We start from the raw sequence: 19467 nt of genomic DNA on the forward strand, positions 1-19467 counted from the left end.
GCTTCCGCTTTGCCGTACCCGTAGTGGGCGCATCCGTCGGCTCACTGGAGTGCACGGGCGATGCACTCTCGGCCTCGGGCTCCCAATCTTCGTTGTGGGGTGGACTTGGAGGTGCGTTGGGGGGTGGACTTGGAGGTCGTGCATTCTCTGTACGAAAGTGAAAAAACTATTAAAAATAGGCTTACATGTGGTGCAACATTCAGTAATTGTTGGAGGTGGTGCATTTGTGCCTGGAGGAGTCGGTGGCCTTGGCGTCGCGTTAGGAAACACGATGTGTTTCTTCTTCCACAAGATGATACCAAGCTCCATTTCTCCCAGTGTCTTCTCGCCTTCACCTCGAGGAATATCAAGCTCAATTGACTGGCATCCCGGTGTAATTGTTGACAACCCGACACGAGCATGGGATGCTGGAATCTGACCACCATGGTAGGTTGCTCCAGGTTGATTCGGTAAAGCATAGCCTGACGCCACCATGAAGGATATGTTCCCCATTGGCATATGTATCTCACAGTTTTTCTTTTCCGTGATATCATCCACGGGGTAGTGAGGCACCGACGGTTCGACTGCAGGACCGTCTTCTAGCTGCAGCTGCGTGGAACCCACGCTGCTTCTATGCTGAGATGGGACGGCATCTGCTACAAGATTGTCTTCTAATTGCTGCTGATCAGCGTCAGGTGCAGGATCTTCTTCCTCCTCTTCAGTGTCAGGTACAGGGTGTCCCCCTTTCTTCAAGAAAAACTCCACCTTTTCTTCTAATGTCGATATCCATTCCAGCGCCTTCCTCTTGCTTCTACCACGGCTTCTGTAAGTGCCAAGGTCCGCCGGAAACCCTTGGTTCCACGGGGTAGTGGCTCCAAAGCCTCGTGTTCGTCCCCACTTTTCGGGGTTCCCGAGTGCCTTCGTCAGCTCGTCGTTCTCTCTATCGCGAACAAAAGTTCCTTTTCGAACAGCTTCTATTGCCTTCTCTAGATCTGATACGACATGTGTTATTTTTTCCGACCATGGTCCCTCCGAAACAATCATCCCAGTCTCAGCGTCCAACGTTTCCCCATGCGCGAACAACCAGAACTTGGTCCTATCGGGCCAGTCATGTGTCTGTGGAATGATATTTCTTTTCAGAAGCGCATCTTCATAGCGTCGCCACCAAGGCAGGGCAGTCATGTAGCCACCTGACCCCAAAATATGGTGATATTTCTTCTTCTTCGCATTCTCCGTATTTGTGGCTGATCGGGATGTAAAGACACCCGATTTCTTGTACGCCTTAAAATCAGGCCAAGCGTCTCTTATCTTCACTAGGTGCCCAGTGAAAACTGGATCTTCGTCCTTATATTTCTTCCACAAGTCTTTCTTCCACCTCTGGAATTGTGTGGCCATCTTCTTCAAAGCCCACTCCTCGACTTTCTTCTTCTTATCTTCCGCTACGCTGAAATTTAGCCAGACCGTGTCGCAAAGCACTCTTTTCAATCTGTCATCGACATAAGTACCTCCAACGTTGGCGCCGGTCTTCGTCTTATTCCATTCTATTAAGTTGATCGGGACCAGGTCTCTTACAACAACTCCGCACTGATTTACAAATTTACGATAAGTTTCTGGGGGTTCCAGTGGTTTGCCATCAGCAGCAACTTTATCGACCGAGTACCTTGCAGTATCTTTCAACCTTGCGGCCGGGCCTCGTTTCGACTTTGTCTCAGTACTTGCGCTAGCTGTTCCGGAGGGCGCCTAAACGGGAAAATAATGATTCGTTAGTAAGTGCAATACAAATTAATTGTTGCGTCAACAGTGACTTGAGATATACATTGGCAGAGTTTGTTCCGGAGGGCACTTCTGCATCTACTACATCTTCTATATTCTCAGCTCCGTCACCGGAGTCGTTCAAAAATTGATTGCTAAACGCATGTCCACCGTCGTCATCATGATATATGGCCGTTGCATCTTCAAAAATCATCTGGCACATGTATCTTTCCTTCTCTGCCTCACCCATTTCCGCGAGCTGATCGGCGTGCGGATCATGTGGTCTTGGGGATCCATAGCCCAACACCCTGCTAGTAACAAGAATTTAACTTAGGAAAATTATTTACGGAAAAGTTTTACGGAACCGGAAAGTTTACGGAAAAGTTTTACGGAATCGTCGGAGTCGTAATCGTCGGAAAGTTTATGGAAAAGTTTTACGGAATCGTCGGAGTCGGAATCGTCGGAAAGTTTTACGGAATCATCGGAAAGTTTCCGACGATTCCGTAAAACTTTCCGACGATTCCGACGATTCCGTAAAACTTTCCGACGATTCCGTAGAACTTTCCGACGATTCCAACGATTCACTTTCCGACGATTCCGTAAAACTTTCCGACGATTCCGACGATTCAATTTCCGACGATTCACTTTCCGACGATTCCGTAAAACGTTCCGACGATTCCGACTCCGACGATTCCGTAAAACTTTTCGATTAACTTAGCAAAAAAATTCTAACTAATAATTTGCCGATTAACTTAGCAAAACTTTCCGACGATTCCGACTCCGACGATTCCGTAAAACTTTCCGATTAACTTAGCAAAAAATTTCTAACTTTCCGACGATTAACTTAGCGACGGCGGCGTGGAGGCGACGGAGGCGTGGAGGCGTCGTGGCGGCGGACGACGGCGTGGGGGCGGCGGAGGCAGACGGCGTCGGGGCGGCGTGGGGCGGCGAGGAGGCGTGGGACGGCGACGGACGGCGTGGGGCGGCGGACGGCGTGGGGCGGCGGACGGCGTGGGACGGCGACGGCGGCGAGGAGGCGACGGCGTGGGGCGGCGAGGAGGCGGCGCGCGGCGAGGGTCGACTCTGCGAGGAGAGAAGGAGAGAAGACGCGCGGGAAGGAGAGAAGACGGCGGCACCGGGAAACAAAAAGAAAAGTACAAGCCTTTAGCACCGGTTGGTGTTGACAACCGGTCCTAAAGACCCTTTAGCACCGGTTGTTAACACAAACCGGTACTAAAGGTCCAAAAATTGGGCGCGCGAGCGAACCCACCTTTAGGACCGGTTGTTGTTAAAAACCGGTCCTAAAGGTTTTTTTTCTTTTTCTTTTTTCCTTTTTTCTGTTTCCTTTTTTCTTTTTCTTTTTGTTTCCTTTTTCTTTTTCCTGTTTCTTCTTTTATTTTTCTTTTTTGTTTCCCTTTTCTGTTTTCTTTTACATTTATTTATAAAATCAAAGTAGACTCAAAAAGCTTCTGTAAAATCAAATATTATAACAACATATTTATATTTTCTGATATTTTGTTTACAAATTGTCTAAATGTCATTTTAACACTTAAGAAATAAAAATGATATTTATCAAAATGGTCAAATTTAGTGGAAACTGGTCAAATTTTTGATATTTATCAAAATGGTCAACACAATTACATAAAAGGTTTAATACATTATTACACATCACCAACAACACCCCCTATCTATTTTTCTTCTTGCCTTTCTTCTGATTGCGCCGTAACCATGGAGTATCTTCATCATTTAACGGGATGCTTGGATCATCTTTGACTTTGAAGGGAGGAATTTCATCAAATTTATTGTAATCTTCTGACATGTCTGTCTTGTCCTCGACTCCCATGATGTTTCTTTTCCCTGAAAGAACTATGTGGCGCCTTGGCTCATCGTCTGATGTATTCGCTTCCTTATCTTTTCTTTTTCTCGGTCTGCTAGACATGTCCTTCACATAGAAAACCTGAGCCACATCATTGGCTAGGACGAATTGATCATTGCCGTACCCAAGATTCTTCTGATCCACTGTTGTCATTCCGTACTTCGGGTCTACCTTCACGCCTGACAGGTTGAACCATATGCACCAGAACAAAGGGACCTTAAAGGAAGGTCCGTAGTCAAGTTCTCATATCTGCTCTATGTAACCATAGTATGTGACCCTTTGCCCGTTGTCGTCTTTTGCATCAAACCGGACGTCACTGTTTTGGTTGGTGCTCTTTTTATCTTGGTCTGCCGTGTAAAATGTGTTACCATTTATCTCGTACCCTTTAAAGGTCAATACAGTCGAAGATGGTTGCTTGGCCAACAAGTATAGCTCATCTTCAACAATGTTGTCATTAATGAGACGTCTTTGCAACCAACCGCCGAAAGTCTTCGCGTGTTCTTTAGCAATGAAATCTTCAGGCTGCTCCGGGTATTCCGAGCGTAAAATATCCTTGTGTTCCTGGATATATGGAGCCGCCAAGCTGGAATTAACTAGAACTGTGTAGTGTGCTTGAGTGAAAGATTGCTCGTCCATACATGTTGTTGATTTCTTTCCTAGCATGCCTTTTCCACGCTGTCTCCCCTCATGGCGCGACTGAGGAACACTGATCGGGTTCTGGTCAGGAATAAAGTCAACACAAAACTCAATGACCTCCTCTGTTCCATAGCCCTTGACCATGCTTCCTTCTGGCCTAGCACGGTTTTTAACATAATTCTTCAAGACTCCCGTGAACCTCTCAAAGGGGAACATATTGTGTAAGAATACAGGACCGAGAACGGAAATCTCTTGGACTAGGTGAACTATGAGGTGCGTCATAATATTGAAGAAGGTTGGTGGGAACACCAACTCGAAGCTGACAAGACATTGGACCACGTCCTTCTGTAAACTTGGTAGAGTTGCTGGATCGATTGCCTTCTGAGAAATAGCGCTGAGGAATGCACATAGCTTCACAATGGGTACTCGCACGTTTTTTGGCAGAAGCCCCCTCAATGCAATCGGAAGTAACTGGGTCATGATCACGTGGCAGTCATGAGACTTTAGGTTTTGGAACTTTTTCTCTTCCAGGTTTAGTATTCCTTTTATGTTCGACGAGTAGCCAGACGGGACCTTGATACTGCTCAGGACTTGGAAAAAGATCTCCTTCTCTTCCTTGGTAAGAGCGTAGCTGGCAGGACCTTTGAAATTCTCTGGATTCATCAGGTCGTCTCGTTCGTGCATACGTTGGTGGTGCAGCCGTGCTTTTGGTGTATCTCTCGACTTCTTCCCATGCACGCCCAATAAGTTTAGCAGGTTCACGCAAATATTTTTCGTCACGTGCATCACGTCGATCGCAGAGAGAACCTCTAGGAATTTCCAATAGGGTAGTTCCGAGAATATAGATTTCTTCTTCCACATGGCTACGTGGTTGTCGGCGTCATTCGGAACAGATTGTGCGCCAGGACCCTTACCAAAGATTACTTTTATATCTTTGACCATGTCATATATATCAGTACCTTTAGGGAGGGTTGGCTTCCTCCGTGTATCTGCCTCGCCTTTGAAATGCTTTCCTTTCTTTCTTACGGGATGCCTGTCTCGAAGAAATCGACGATGCCCCGCGTACTTTGAGTCTCGCCTAAACAGTGTGTGCATGCGCTGTATCCCTTTTTGACTGTCCTCTGATATTACTAAGAGCGGGCCAATCATTGATGGTTACAAACAGCAACCCTCGTAGGTCAAATTCCTCCTGTTTGTACTCGTCCCACACACGTACACCTTCGTCAGCCCACAACTCTAAAAGTTCATCAACCAGTGGCCTCAGGTACACATCAATGTTGTTGCCGGGTTGCGACGGGCCTGGGATAAGCACTGGCATCATAATGAACTTACGCTTCATGCATAACCAAGGAGGAAGGTTATAGATACATAGAGTCACGGGCCAGATGCTATGACTGCTACTCTGCTCCCCAAACAGATTCAGGCCATCTGTACTTAGACCAAACCTTAAGTTTCTTGGGCCACGTGCAAAGTCCTCGTACTTATCGTCGATGTTTCTCCACTGCGACCCATCAGCGGGTTGTCTCAGCATATCGTCTTCCTTACGGTCTTCTTTGTGCCATCGCAGCAACTTGGCATGCTCTTTGTTTCGGAACAAACGTTTCAATCGTGGTATTATAGGAGCATGCCACATCACCTTGGCAGGAACCCTCTTCCTGGGGCGATCGTCGCCCTCAACATCACCAGGGTCATCTCGCCTGATCTTATACCGAAATGCACCGCATACCGGGCAGGCATTTAAATTCTCGTGCTGACCGCGGTAGAGGATGCAGTCATTGATGCATGCATGTATCTTATGCACTTCCAATCCTAGAGGGCAGACAACCTTCTTTGCTTCGTACGTACTGCAGGGCAGCACGTTATCTCTTGGAAGCATCTTCTTCATTATTTTCAGCAGCTTTTCAAATCCCTTGTCAGATATTCCATTCTCTGCCTTCCATTGCAGCAATTCCAAGGTGGTGCCCAGCTTTTCTGGCCATCTTCGCAATTTGGGTACAACAATTTTTTGTGATCTTCTAACATGCGCTCCAACTTCAACCTCTCGTTTTCACTTGCGCAGTTTATCTGTTCTTCACGAATGACCTGACGAAGATCATCAGCAGACTCATCAACAATGTCCTCAAGTTCAGGCTCGTCTTCCCCCATTTCAGTATCACCGTGTTCACCGAACATAGGATAGTTATCATTATCCTCTTCTTCTTCATTGTCTTCCATTACAACCCCTCTTTCTTCGTGCTTGGTCCAACAAAAATAACTGGGCATGAAGCCTTCTTGCAACAGGTGGGTATGTATGGTTCTTGAGTTAGGGAAATTCCTCTTATTCTCGCATTCTTTACATGGACAAAAAATAAATCCATTCTGCCTGTTTTTCTCAGCCACATTGAGAAAACTATGCATGCCATTAAGGAATTCGGGACGACGTAGATCACTGTACATCCATTGGCGGTTCATCTGCATTATATAAATTTATCAAAAACCATTATGCTAAATCATCATGACTAAATTAATTAATTAATACAAAAAGTTCATCACACGTTAAAACCAAAGTAGCGTAGTGACCATACATATATAGTTCTCATAAAAATACACACTGAAACCAACAATAAAAACTCTCTCTAATTAATGCATTTAAAAACAACAACAAATGCGATCAAAATCGCAACAAAGGTAACAATTGACCCGACGGCATAATGATACCAAGCCTCTTTACTAATTGCATATTTTCTAATCTTTCTAATCTTCAGGCGCATTGCGTCCATCTCGCTCTTGTGACCATCGACGACACCGGCAAGAACCTTTTCCAAGGTCATCTTCTCTCTTTCAGTTTTTTCTAACCTTTCTTCAGTTTTTTTCAATCTTTCTTTCAGGCCAACATTTTCTTGTTCAACTAAGTGTAACTTCTCAACAATAGGGTCGATTGGCATTTCCGGTTTCACTACCTCCTAGATAAAAAATATCTATGTCAAGTTGGTCGACGTAATTAATTGTCATATATATAATCAGGAAATGAAAATATGTAGTTATAAAAGATAATATACCACATCCGAATCATAGACTGGACGAGGGCCAACGGGGACGGATATCAAAACCATGGCGCTATACATATAAAAAAAATGGTGGAGAAAAATGGGGATGGATTAGAGCTCCCAAGAGGAAGGAGAGAGCAAAAATGGAGTTGAGCTCGAGCTGGAAAAAATGAAGCTGAGCTCGGGGTGGAATATCGGGGTGCTCGGGGAGGAAGGAGAGGAGGGCTTTAGGACCGGTTTGTTTTAAAAACCGGTGCTAAAGGATCTGACAGCGGGGCCCCGCAGTTGCTGCAAAAATGAGAAAACCTTTAGCACCGGTTTGTGATACAACCCGGTTCTAAAGGGTCTGTCCACTGAGCCCCCCTCCCTGCAGCAAACGGTCCAAAAACCTTTAGGACCGGTTTGTGTTACAAACCCCTTGCGGCCATTTGCTGCAGGGAGGGGGCCCAGCGGACAGACCCTTTAGAACCGGTTTATATCCAATCCGGGTCCAATGTGATTGGACCAATGCCCTGTTTTTCACTAGAGGCAGCTGCGAGTGAAGATGAGATGCCGCTGCGAGTGAAGATGAGATGCCGACACACGATACCCAAATCGAAGAAGCTAATAGCCTATTTACTATCCGAGCAATTGACAGGTCTGCATATTTACTTATCCCAATACCTCACGTGCCGAGCTAGAACTTGTCGCCATGAACAAGGGAAAAGTAACACTGTTCTCTATCTTGACGATAGTGTGGTTATGTATTTTGGTTAAGAATTACTACCCTGGATCTGTTGGATGAGTACCTGAACTTTCTCTCTCTGAACCATATATTTCATCCAAGTCAGAGATTGCAGTTCATACACACACACGGACAAAGACTGCACTTTTTTACTATGTGCGTTGGAGAGAAGGAGAGGAAAGGAAGACTCTTCCATATATAAGGCGGGGAAAGAAAGACGAGTAATTTAAAAGGTCTTGTCAGCAGTGCAAAATTCTGGAGCCTACAAGAACAATCAAATGGTGGTAAAATTAAGATGTGCATGCAAGAGAGAGCGCGAGTGAGTTTGCCTTCCGTGCGTCGTACCTTCCAAAATAATTTAGAAGGGTATTTTTATCTGTCGATCGTAAGGTAGATTAACTTGAGACTCGCATGCTGACCAATTAATCTTTGACGTAACCAAGCTGCTCCTAATAATAAACTCAGCATCTATAACCGAACTCTTCAAACTCACCCTATACGTCTCGAAGGACAGCCTCGTCAGTGAGCAGAGTAAAAAAAGTGACCTTGCCACAAACCGGTCTTATACATCCGGGCTAATTAACACCTCACATATCTAACCCAATTTAGGACGGATATCAAGAGGCACAGACCCGTGCGAGCATGCTTGTCTTGTCGGATCCGGTCCACATTGGTCAACTCCATCCTCACATATATTGATTCCCTTCCGCATCAAGGACTAAACCTTAATCACTCCATTCCACTCCACTCCACTCCGGTCCACTCCGCCCCCAAACACTGTTTCGACGATTTTTGACCCTCTCCGAAATCACGGCCATCGGATTCGACTCCAATATATCCCGATTTGTTGACTGGGACCACGTCCCATGCTGGTCTGAGGAGAAAATGGTTCTACGCATGGCCCTTCACCGCTCCCGGGAGGAGTCCATCCGACTGCAGTCGGACGCAACCCTCCGGAAATCCATTGCATCCATACAAATGGTGCTTCGATACGTCTATCGCCGGACATGAGGAGGATACAAGCGAGCGAACTTGGACAAGAAGACAACAGAGAGGCCGGAGACTAGTTTTTGTTTTCTCAAACGGGGTTCTCCGAAAACTGGTGAGAAATGAATATAATTTAAATTTGAATTTGTACTGGGCAAACTATCATATATCTTAGCTCTACTAGCACTTACAACAGTGGCAACCGACTATATAGCACCTCATCAGGTTGCGAGTTCATCTCTCATAACTGTCCGTTATAATTTTTAGTCTGAGTCAGTGGCCGTTCAAAAATTAAAAGATAAAAGAAATGGTGGGTCGTCTAGGAATTCAGTCCAACCACCTGTCAGACTATGTGCAGAAACTTGTTCATGTAATCGGTGGGTCAAATAAAATGTATTTTAACACTATTTTGATTTTGGATTGAAAGTTTGTTCGAATAATTGAAGCGGAAAAATTAAATTTTTCCAAGATTTTCCGAAAAGCGAATAGTCTGACCACCACCAAAAAAAGCGGGATCGAAAACAAAAACTCAGTGATGACCTAGGCTATGGAGGGGGTAGTCGTGGATGGTAGAAAGACCTGAACCCACACAACTAACAAGGAAAGATCGAGACGGAATTTGAAGTAACCAAACTAATTTAACTTGAAAATCAATTGGGAACTATTCCCTCCCTATGAAGTGATAGCATGTGGCTGTGTACACTGACCTGTTTGTTGGTTCCTTAGAACTAGAAGCATAAAAAGGTGTAAGTAAAGCTTCGCAAATTAGCAAAATTCCAAATGCAGTAATAACTCTGGCTAAGGAAGTCAGGAAGGTTCACAAATTAGCATTATTCCAAATGCAGTAGTTTCACTGAATGAGATCAATCGACAGGATCCATCCCGTCAGTTTGTTAGTTCTCTTGAATATCTTAAATTTTATGTTCCTTTGTGGACTGCTGGTTCATAACTCTTTATTTAATTTATATTAAAGATCAGAACATATTTAAAAAAATATTTACATAAGGAACTGATTGATCTATTGGAACCATTTTGGAGGTTGTTTCGGTAACTAATATGACATTTCTATTATATGGCGACAAAAAATCATGAATCTTAGTCTGTACTATGTAGGGATAAAGTCCAGGAAACACTAGCGCGTGGCAGGTGAGTAATAAATTGTCAAACCATTGACAAATAAATCCAAGAAATACTGGAACATCTATTTCTACCACACGTTGCGAGTACACTTTTTTAGTAAACATTTTTAGGGTATAGCACGAGCTTTACTACAGAATAACGTTGGGCATGTTGCCGTTAATACAACAGTGTACCTTTTTCTCTTTTTTCTAATTAGAAAAAATGGAAGTAACAGGTGGGCCAGTTACACTTAACTAAGCTCCCATCTTTACTCCTCTCCGGGGGTTTTTGGTTTGCATTTGTCCCTTTTGAAACTAAAATTGTGCCGCAACCCATTTATTTAAGCATATATGCTCACCCTCATCGTGCCCTCCTTATTTATGCAAATCTTCCTTCTTATGTATCCCTACCAATGCCTGGAGCACCAAACAACATAATGTCCTTGTTTTCCAGTTTTTCTATTGTAATCCAGACAAAGCATCACACGTACATGTTGGTTCAACTATCTTTTCTAGTTTGTACAATTAGTTTGGTGTGGGAGGTATCAGGGAAAGCAAATACACTGATTTGCTCGGGTGTACGTCGTCCTAGAGAACCAAAGCATACTTGAGTTCGTCGGGCATCATGCGCTGTCTATGCAATGGTCCTCACCACATTGAAATGAACAGACTTTGTTCTTAAGGCTGTCTTCGATAGATGCTTCTCCTTAAGACTTCTGGGAGACTTGCTCATCAACCTTGAGTGATTCTGGCCACCACCGAAAAAACGGTGGAATGGGAGAAAAAAAACTCGGTCACGACTTAGGTACGGAGGGGGTAGTCGTCGATGATAGGAGGATGCGAGAGATTGGCAGTAGTAGGGAAGACTTGAACCGACGCAACTAACAAGGAAAGATCTAACCAAAATTTGAACTAACCAAACTATTTTGACTTGAGAAACAATTAGGACCTGTCTGGCTGGAGCCAATACCCTATGACGTGACAGCATCTGGCCCTGTGCACTGATTTCTTTGTTGGTGGCTTAAAACATGAAGCTGAAAGATGGTAAGTCCTTATAAGCAGTAATAATTCTGGGTAAACAGGTCAGCAAAGCTTCCCAAATTAGCATTATTCCAAATGCAGTACTTTCACAGAAGAGCTCAATCGACACGCTCCATCCCATCAGTTAGTTAGTTCTCTTAAATATTTTAGAGTTTTATGTTGCTTCGGGAAATGTTGGTTATAACTCTTTATTTAATTTAGATTACAGGTCAGAAGATAATTTTTTAAATTTTTTGACATAACGAGCTGATTGATCTATTGGAACCATTTTGGAGGTTGTTTCGATAACTAATATGACATTTCTAATATATGGTGACAAAAAATCATGAATCTTAGTCTGTATTCTGTAGGGATAAAGTCCAGGAAATACTACTGCGTGGCAAGTGAGTAAGCAATATTGTCAAACAATTGAAAAATAAATCCAAGATGTTGAGAGTATACACATTTTTGGTAAACTATTTTTAGGGTAAAGAACAAGCTTTTATTACAGAATAACGTTGGGCATGTTGTCAGTAATAGAATTTTAGCAAATATTTTTCTGTTTTTCCTAATTTATAAAAATGGAAGTAACAGGTGGGCTAGTTTAGACTTGACTAAGTTCGCTATGGGCAATGATCCCTTAGAATCTCCTATCTTTACTCCGGCCCGGGGTTTTTGGTTACCATTTGTCCCTTTTGAAACTAAAATTGTAACCCAGCCCTTTATTTAGGCATACTGACCCCTCGTGCCCTCCTTATTTATGCAAGTCTTCCTTCCTATATATCCCTTCCAATGCCTGGAGCACCAAACAGCATATCGTCTTTCTGTCCATTTTTTCCTATTGCACCACACAGGAGATGTTCGTTCGATTATCTTTTCTTGTATTGGCTTTTGATCCCTAGATCAAATCTGCCAGTGCTATGACGTGTACGTGCAGCAAAGCTAACAAGCAAACAAGCTAGCAGCTTGATGGATTTTTGCATACAAGTATACGTTATGTACGCGACCAGGTAGAAGCTTGATGGATTTTGCACTGGATCGAATCGATCTCGATGGAAACTCTTGTGCGGTAGCGAACGAAACAGGTCGATGGAAAAGTGATTTTGTGGTGCTTACAACTTGCGTCTTTTAGAGGCTTTTTCTTACGTATATATAGGATACAGACTCGCCGCGTCCAACACCCTGCCGGACTCGGCAACCAACTCTATGTGACACAAATTCAACCTAGTTTGGTTTGGACTCGTGAACTAGCTTAGACAGGAAAAACATACGCTGAGCTCATTGATGGTAGGTATCTGGGACAACAAATAAACTGAGCTGCTCGGACGTACGTCGTCCTGGAGAACCAAAGCATACTTGAGTTCTTCCGGTATCTTGCGCTGCCTATGATCATTGAGGTGCTTTCTCCGCGCTATGGTCCTCACCACATTGAAATGAACTACCTTTTCTTGTGGAAGCATTATTTAGTGTAAGACAATTGTATTCACCTCATAGGTGCCCATATATAACACATATATAGGTAGTTTCGTCCACGGTTAATATCCTAATTGCAGAATACAGACTTGGGTGACATGTGGGACAACTACACCTAATACAAGTACGTGGGTACATGGAACAAACACAATCATCCATGTGACCACGGCCGTACCGAAGAATCCGCTTCACTAGAGACCAGTGAGCGTCGCGGGGAACATGCATGTGGAGGAACACCTATCAACATACCGCAACTCGGACCGAGTAAGTGATAAATACTGCAAGGCACCGACAATGGACCCGTAGAAGCATGCATGTGTGAGCATTAACTAAAATGCAGTGAAACTACGTACTTTAATGTAGTGGTTGGTTCATGGACCTTTCTCTCTATTCCTACCATGCTACCGTTTTAGTCATCGTATCTTCTCTACAAATGCACCTTCACTCTACCATCATCTATTTTTCACTCATTTCAGCCTTTCTTCCCTTCATATCACCATCTACTACCGTCCTTATTTATACAAGCTTCTCTTCATCTTCTTCGCTCTAATACCATGATTCCATGCATGTTTTAGCTTGTGCGGCAATCTCTAAACACCTCTGCAGCTTAGCCTACTAATCCTAGTTCCATTTTTTTGGTGGCGCGGTAGCGTGGCCATTAGTTCGGCATGGGAGGTACCGGGACAAATAGATGTGTGGAAGTAGAAACGGCCCGTTGGATGGCAAGACAGAATGAAACAGTGGGCCTTCTTCACTGATGTTCTTCCCTGCCAGGCCGTCAATTGGAAGAACCAACGTCTTCTTATCCCATGTTGACAACCGCTCAGTCACAACTTTCTTCTTCAATGTAGGAAGTTCAAGGAGATGCCCAACCGATTTGTAGATGATTGGGAGGTCTATGTGAGCCTTTGGCCCTATAGGGTTATCGAGCATATTTTTTTCTTTTCTCTTTAATGTTGAACCTGGCTTCAGTTTGCTAAAACCGGATAAGCGTCTCAATTCTTAAAAAATGTTGACACTTTGTTCTGTGCTACAACTTCTAATCGTACCGACATGAATCTAAAGGTCAACCAGGCCCACGCAAGATAAAAATGTCCGTCGTTGATCATATTATTTTGAAAGAGCTTCTTGCTGGACTTGTCTATCTGCTTACTGTTTTTTGCCGTTCTGAGTATAAAATAGGCATATTAATTTGGTAATATCTACTCCCTTCGTTTTATAATATAAAAACGTTTTTTATCATATTATGGGACGGACGGAGGGAACAATCATTGTGACTGTTGGTAGGTGATGCTCATGGAGGATTGATCGAGTCTAATCTAGGGCTCGGAGGAAGAAGTTTTTGGGGCATGTTTGATAGCCCGCATAGAGGCCAACCAGGTCCCGTTGGATGAAGATGGCTTGTTTGTTTTCCTGTGTTCACTGTTTGGCCTGCATTGTATGGAACTTAAAGAAGCTCCCCGACAGACCTTCTGAAAATGCTTAAATCGTCCGATTGCAAAGAGTCAGGCTAAGATGAGCCACATCGAGTGCATATGTTGGGTCCCCTTACCCGAGAGGAGGCTGGAGGGATGCGAGGTACTACCGAGCATGTACGCGCTATTCCCTAACCGTCTTTGTTCCTTATCCCTTCCAATCTACACACAACGGTGCTTTGATGCGAGATAAGCTCTACACGAAAATGATGCACCTCAATGTTATGGTTTCATTTTTACGATTGGTTTGTAGTTTCCTCGACCGTAAATGCTTAATTTTGTGTTCATGTTTGGAGCTATTTTAGATAAATTTTATTACACGCATAGTCAACCATTTGAAACTTCCTTTGACCAGTAACTTCATCTCACAGTTCTACACGACATTCGTGTTGTAAGTTTTCTGTTTTGACGATCATATGCAATAGAGCGGTCTGATTTAAGACAACGCTTAATCATTCCTCTAGGTCGACGTGGTTCCTATCAATCTCCTCCTCCGAGTCTTGTAACAGTAGTGCCATTGTCGCCATCGTTCATCTCCTCCTTCTCTCTAGGATCCTACTGCACTAACACCGCCATGGCACGCACATTTTATTTCTTCTTCTTTGTCCTCTGCCTGAAAGCCCTCCTATTAGTTCGTCCCTTTCGATGCCGACGCCATTCCTTGCCCGCATCCTAATACAATGGAGTCTCTTCCGGCGTCTTTCATCTTGGCCTCCTTTCTCTCGTCATACTGCATTGACGCTGCTATGGCAGGCTCACTGCATTTCTGATCATTTGTCATGTGTCTATGTGCGGACTTTCTCTGTGGCAGCGATGATAGCAACTAGTTCGTCGTGCCGCCAAGGGGTAGCTCACCCACGACTTTCTTCTTGTCGTTGGGACGCGGCACGACGGACATTATCCGTCCAACACCATCGCTATGGTCCGGCACACATTGCATTTCTACTCCGCCGTTCGCTGCCTCAACACTCCTCCACACAGACTTTCTCTACGACGGCGATGCTAGCAGCAAGATCATTGCAGTGCCCGTAGGAACGCTTGCCTGAAACTCTATTCTCGTCGTGTAGGACGCGGTGCCGCGGTCACCGTCACCGCCGTCGTGACCATAATGTAACTTTGTATGTTAAATGTAAGTGTTAGCTCTTAATCATATCCCGTGTATATAACTAAACATCATGTAGTTGCATGATCCGAACTAATGCAGGATAGCAAACGCTTTGCAAAAATTTCTGATGCGGGCGATCAATAATGTGCAGATGTTAGTTTTCGTTTTCTCTCTGTACATACACAAACAGGCTCCGCTCAGCCAGACTCCACTAGACAGGTTGCAGTGGGAAGATAGCCAAACGCGCCATTTGTGTTTAGAAAGGAACAGATTGGGGCTCTCTTGCCCGTCGCCGCTCATGTCTTCTCTCCCCTCCCCACCCCTCTCCCCGCCGGCCACCCTGTTGAGTGACAACTCCGTTCCCCCTAACCCCCTCTCCCCACCTCCCCGGTGCGCCCTCTCTCTACTGGTGGATCTGTGCAATCGACGCAGTCACTTGGTTCCCTTTTTGGGCCCTGTTGTCTTAAGTGGATTCCGATGAGGATCTGGAGTTCGTCACCCTAACCCTAGTCTCAGGAAGTCTCCGCCGTGCTCTTACTATCGTGGCCACAAGTTTGCTCCCGACGGGCGCTGTCTCGCCTAACACGTCTCCACGGTGCCGGATCTAGAACCTGCCTGGAAGCGGGTGTCGTCGTGGCTGTGGAGATCTGGTAAGGCTGCTCGTTGCCCTTTGCATTCCGATATGCCTGGCTTGTTCCCCCTCCCTTCTGCCTCGCCTCCATCGATTTCACCCTCTCTGTGCCCGTTGTCACCGCCTTGCCGGTGCTGGGGGCGGCGGCTGAAACCTTAGTTGGGAGCGACCTACACATGCACACCTTGTGCTCAGTGGGGTTGTTTGGCTGTCCAAGGATGTCATCGAGTAAGCGGGTCTAGTAGCGCGGACCGGCCTCTCTCGCTGCACCCCCGCGTCGTCTCCCCGGCGACTCGGGGGAAGAAAATCTCACCGGCCACCTACTCCCCCCACCTCCCTCCCTCCCCTTGCCCCTGCCTGAGGGGCTCGCCGGCGAAGTCCGGCCGGCTCCGGGGATGGCAGCGGCGGGGCGTTTTCTCTGGCTGAGTCGCGGATCTCGAAAGTCTGACCTTGCTTGGCGGCGGACGGGCAGATCTGGGATGTATTCAGCAGTTGCCGATGGCGGCGGTGGTTGGCCGAGGTGGGACGCTGGTGCTCGAGGCCACGTCGCCTCTGCCGTTCTCCGGTGGGCACACAGCTGCAGATGTGTGCTGAAGGGTCCCGATCTGGATTCTTCGGGGCCTTACGCTGGCTGATGCAGCTGGGAAGGCGGATGTGCGCCTTCCTGCCTGTGCGGTGGAGTCCCAGGCGGGGGCTCGTGCAGCGGGGCTGCGGGCAGGCGGGCATGTGCGATCTGTTCATGTTCAGACCTGCTTTGGTGCTTACGGTCCGGCGGTGAAAGGTGCAAGGTGATGAGGCTGCGTGGAGTTGGGTGCAGTGCGGTCGGCTGGTGGTAGTGTGGTTGCGTGTGGATTCTCCAGATGAAAATCTTGCTTGATGCTGGTGATGGCAACATCTGCTGATGCTGTTTTCCTTCTTGAAGGGATCACCAAGGAGATCCACCGTCTTCTGCCTTTGTGATCCTTTCTCCGGGTGAAAACCTAGATCCGCCTTGTCGGATCAGCAATGGGGTATGCTTGGCTGCCTTACTTTGTTGGAAGCATTGTTTTGGAGAGGTTCCAGGTGAAGCACACTTGGTTAGTGGTGGTGTGGATGGTTGGGCTTCGGCATTTGTCAAGGGTGGCTGTTGCACGGCGGTGTTGGCAGCATGAGCACACTTGACATGCAGTGTGCATCAGACAAGTTTGTTCGTCCTCCTCTCGGGATTGGAGTGGCACATGTTTGCCTCCTTTCGGACATGTCTTCTCGCTCTAAGGTCGATGAAGTTGAAGAACACACTTGTGGCAAACATGCTCGATGCGGGTGCCCTTCAATGTTCTTGTAGTGAAGTCGAAGTCGTCGGGTCGCGAGCGCGATGGGTGATATACGATGACACTACCATGACTGTGGTGTACTCTATTCTTCTTGTTTTGTTTTACCCGCATCCATGTATATCATGTGAGATGTTTCCTAGTTTAGCTAGGTGTGGTTGCCTGTTGTACAGGTTTTTGCTCGGTTTTCCTTTAATAAACCGAGCAGTTCTCGCCGTCGGCGTACTTCTTCTAAATGGAATCTTAGCAGCTCTCCTGCTAACTTTCAAAAAAAAAGTCATCGAGTAAGCGAACCAACGTCGCTTTACATGTAAACATTCAACTTTGATTTTGATATTTTTTAACTGTAGCTAAATTAACGGCCTTTCTTAGATTAGTTAACGTAATACACTAAAGATTTATTACAGTATGAAGCTTCGGTCAATGGCTCCTGTGCGACGTTTTTAAGGTGAATTGGAAGGAGTGCGACGTCATTCGTCTGAATTGCCTCAGTGCGACGTTTCTGATCGAGGAAATATCCCACACACGACATGGCCCTTAATCTGAACTGATGCCCTCATTAGCTATATAGAGCTGGACCCACAACTTATCGACATAAGCACGGGCCCCACTTGTCACTGCATCAGGTCAAACGTATCACCGTGCCTGTCTGAATGAGTATCCCTGTCTGAACCTATGTTGCTCCCTCCTCTTCATTCCCGGTGGTGAGCCAGCGGCGGCGGCGAAGCTTTTGTTCTGGGTGACAGCAGTGGAGGCGCTTTCGTTCTCGGCGACATCGGCGGCTGTGGTGAAAGCACCCTCTGTTTTCCTCTGTTCTCGAGTTCGAGCTCGAGGAATACACAGAAGGCCCTTGTCGCCGCGGTGGCATTCGTGCGCTTGAAAATCCACTCGGTTCATCTTCCTCCTCCCCGGTCGTGTCTGCGGCGATCACCGGCGAGCCGCGGTTCCATTTTGTCCTCACATTTGGTATCAAAGTGAGGGTGAGAGGGGGAGGTCGCCAGGCATGCCGCTCGTTCCGGCTGCTTCACTCTCATTGCAAGTTTATATATCAAGCCATCCAAAGAGTCATCACTCACATCTGTAAACTTGAGACCAGCGGTTTATCCTTCTTGGCGATCACCGCCAACGCCGCGTCCTCTGGCGCCACCACTACCTCCCAGAGACCGGCGGCATCCAGGTCGGCCTCCACCTTGATGGCCCAGGTGGTGAAGTTCTCCCCTGTGAGCAAGGGGACTGACGTCGCCATCGCAGTCCCCGATCCACCAGAGTACGGCACGAGCGCCATGGTCGGCGACCTCCCCCTCTCAACCTAGCTCTGATGCCAAATGTAAGGACAAAAATGGAAACACCACGCTCCGGCGATCACCGGAGACAACAAGCAAACACGAGAGCGACAATGCCCAGGGTTCCCCGGTGCACAAACACCTTGTCGGATCGGAGAAGGAAGAAGAACAGGGACACGTCGAGGTGGTTTTTCTGGCGCTCGAACGCCCTTCCTTGAGCTCAGACTCAACACACACACTCGCCAGCGAGATACACAACAGAGATTTATACCCGCGAGCACTTCCTTCACACAGCATCCTGCTGGACACAATCTTAGAAGAATTACTGGGAATAATTGGTAAATAAAATGAGCTCAACATTTGTTTAGAGAGGTTTTATAGGTAGGAGAATGTCCTGGTAAAATTTGTCAATTTATGGAGCAACATAAAACATAGTTGCTTCACAATCCAAAATAATGACGAGAGACAAAGATTTGATGCTATGGTCACATGGTTGAAGGAGTGATGCTCAAATTTGTAGAAGAGGCATTATTTGAGCATTTTGAGATGATGGCAAAGTTTCAACGCATTTGGACACTCCTAGCTAGCACTTACTTCACCAAGCTTCCTTTGGATCAGAAACTTTGGAAATTTGCCAAGAAATATTTACTAGCTAAATTGAGTTGAATTTTGGCATGGGGCAATGATATGGATAGGAGAATGTCCTGGTAAAATTTCAGAATTTATGGAGCAACATAAAACATAGTTGCTCCACAATCCAAAACATAAAACATAGTTGTTTCACAACTTTGACCAATGAAAGCACAGCCCGCGGATCGCTGACGTAGCCCTACTTCCTGATACAGATCGTTCATTCACGGCGATCCAATGGTCCGGACAGGTGCGAGGTTTTGATGGAGTTTTCAAACATTAGGGTTGAGCATAAGTAATTCAAAAAAATAAAAAAATAGGAAACTTGTGGCAATCATCATTATATGTGACTAACTCCATAGGAAAAATAAGAAATCTGGACTATGGAGTTTTTCATGAAAAAACCTTCACAAACTTGGTTATCACGAACGAGGTTGTACGG

Source organism: Hordeum vulgare, chromosome 7H (genome assembly GCF_904849725.1).
Source record: "Hordeum vulgare subsp. vulgare chromosome 7H, MorexV3_pseudomolecules_assembly, whole genome shotgun sequence".
NCBI lineage: Eukaryota > Viridiplantae > Streptophyta > Magnoliopsida > Poales > Poaceae > Hordeum > Hordeum vulgare.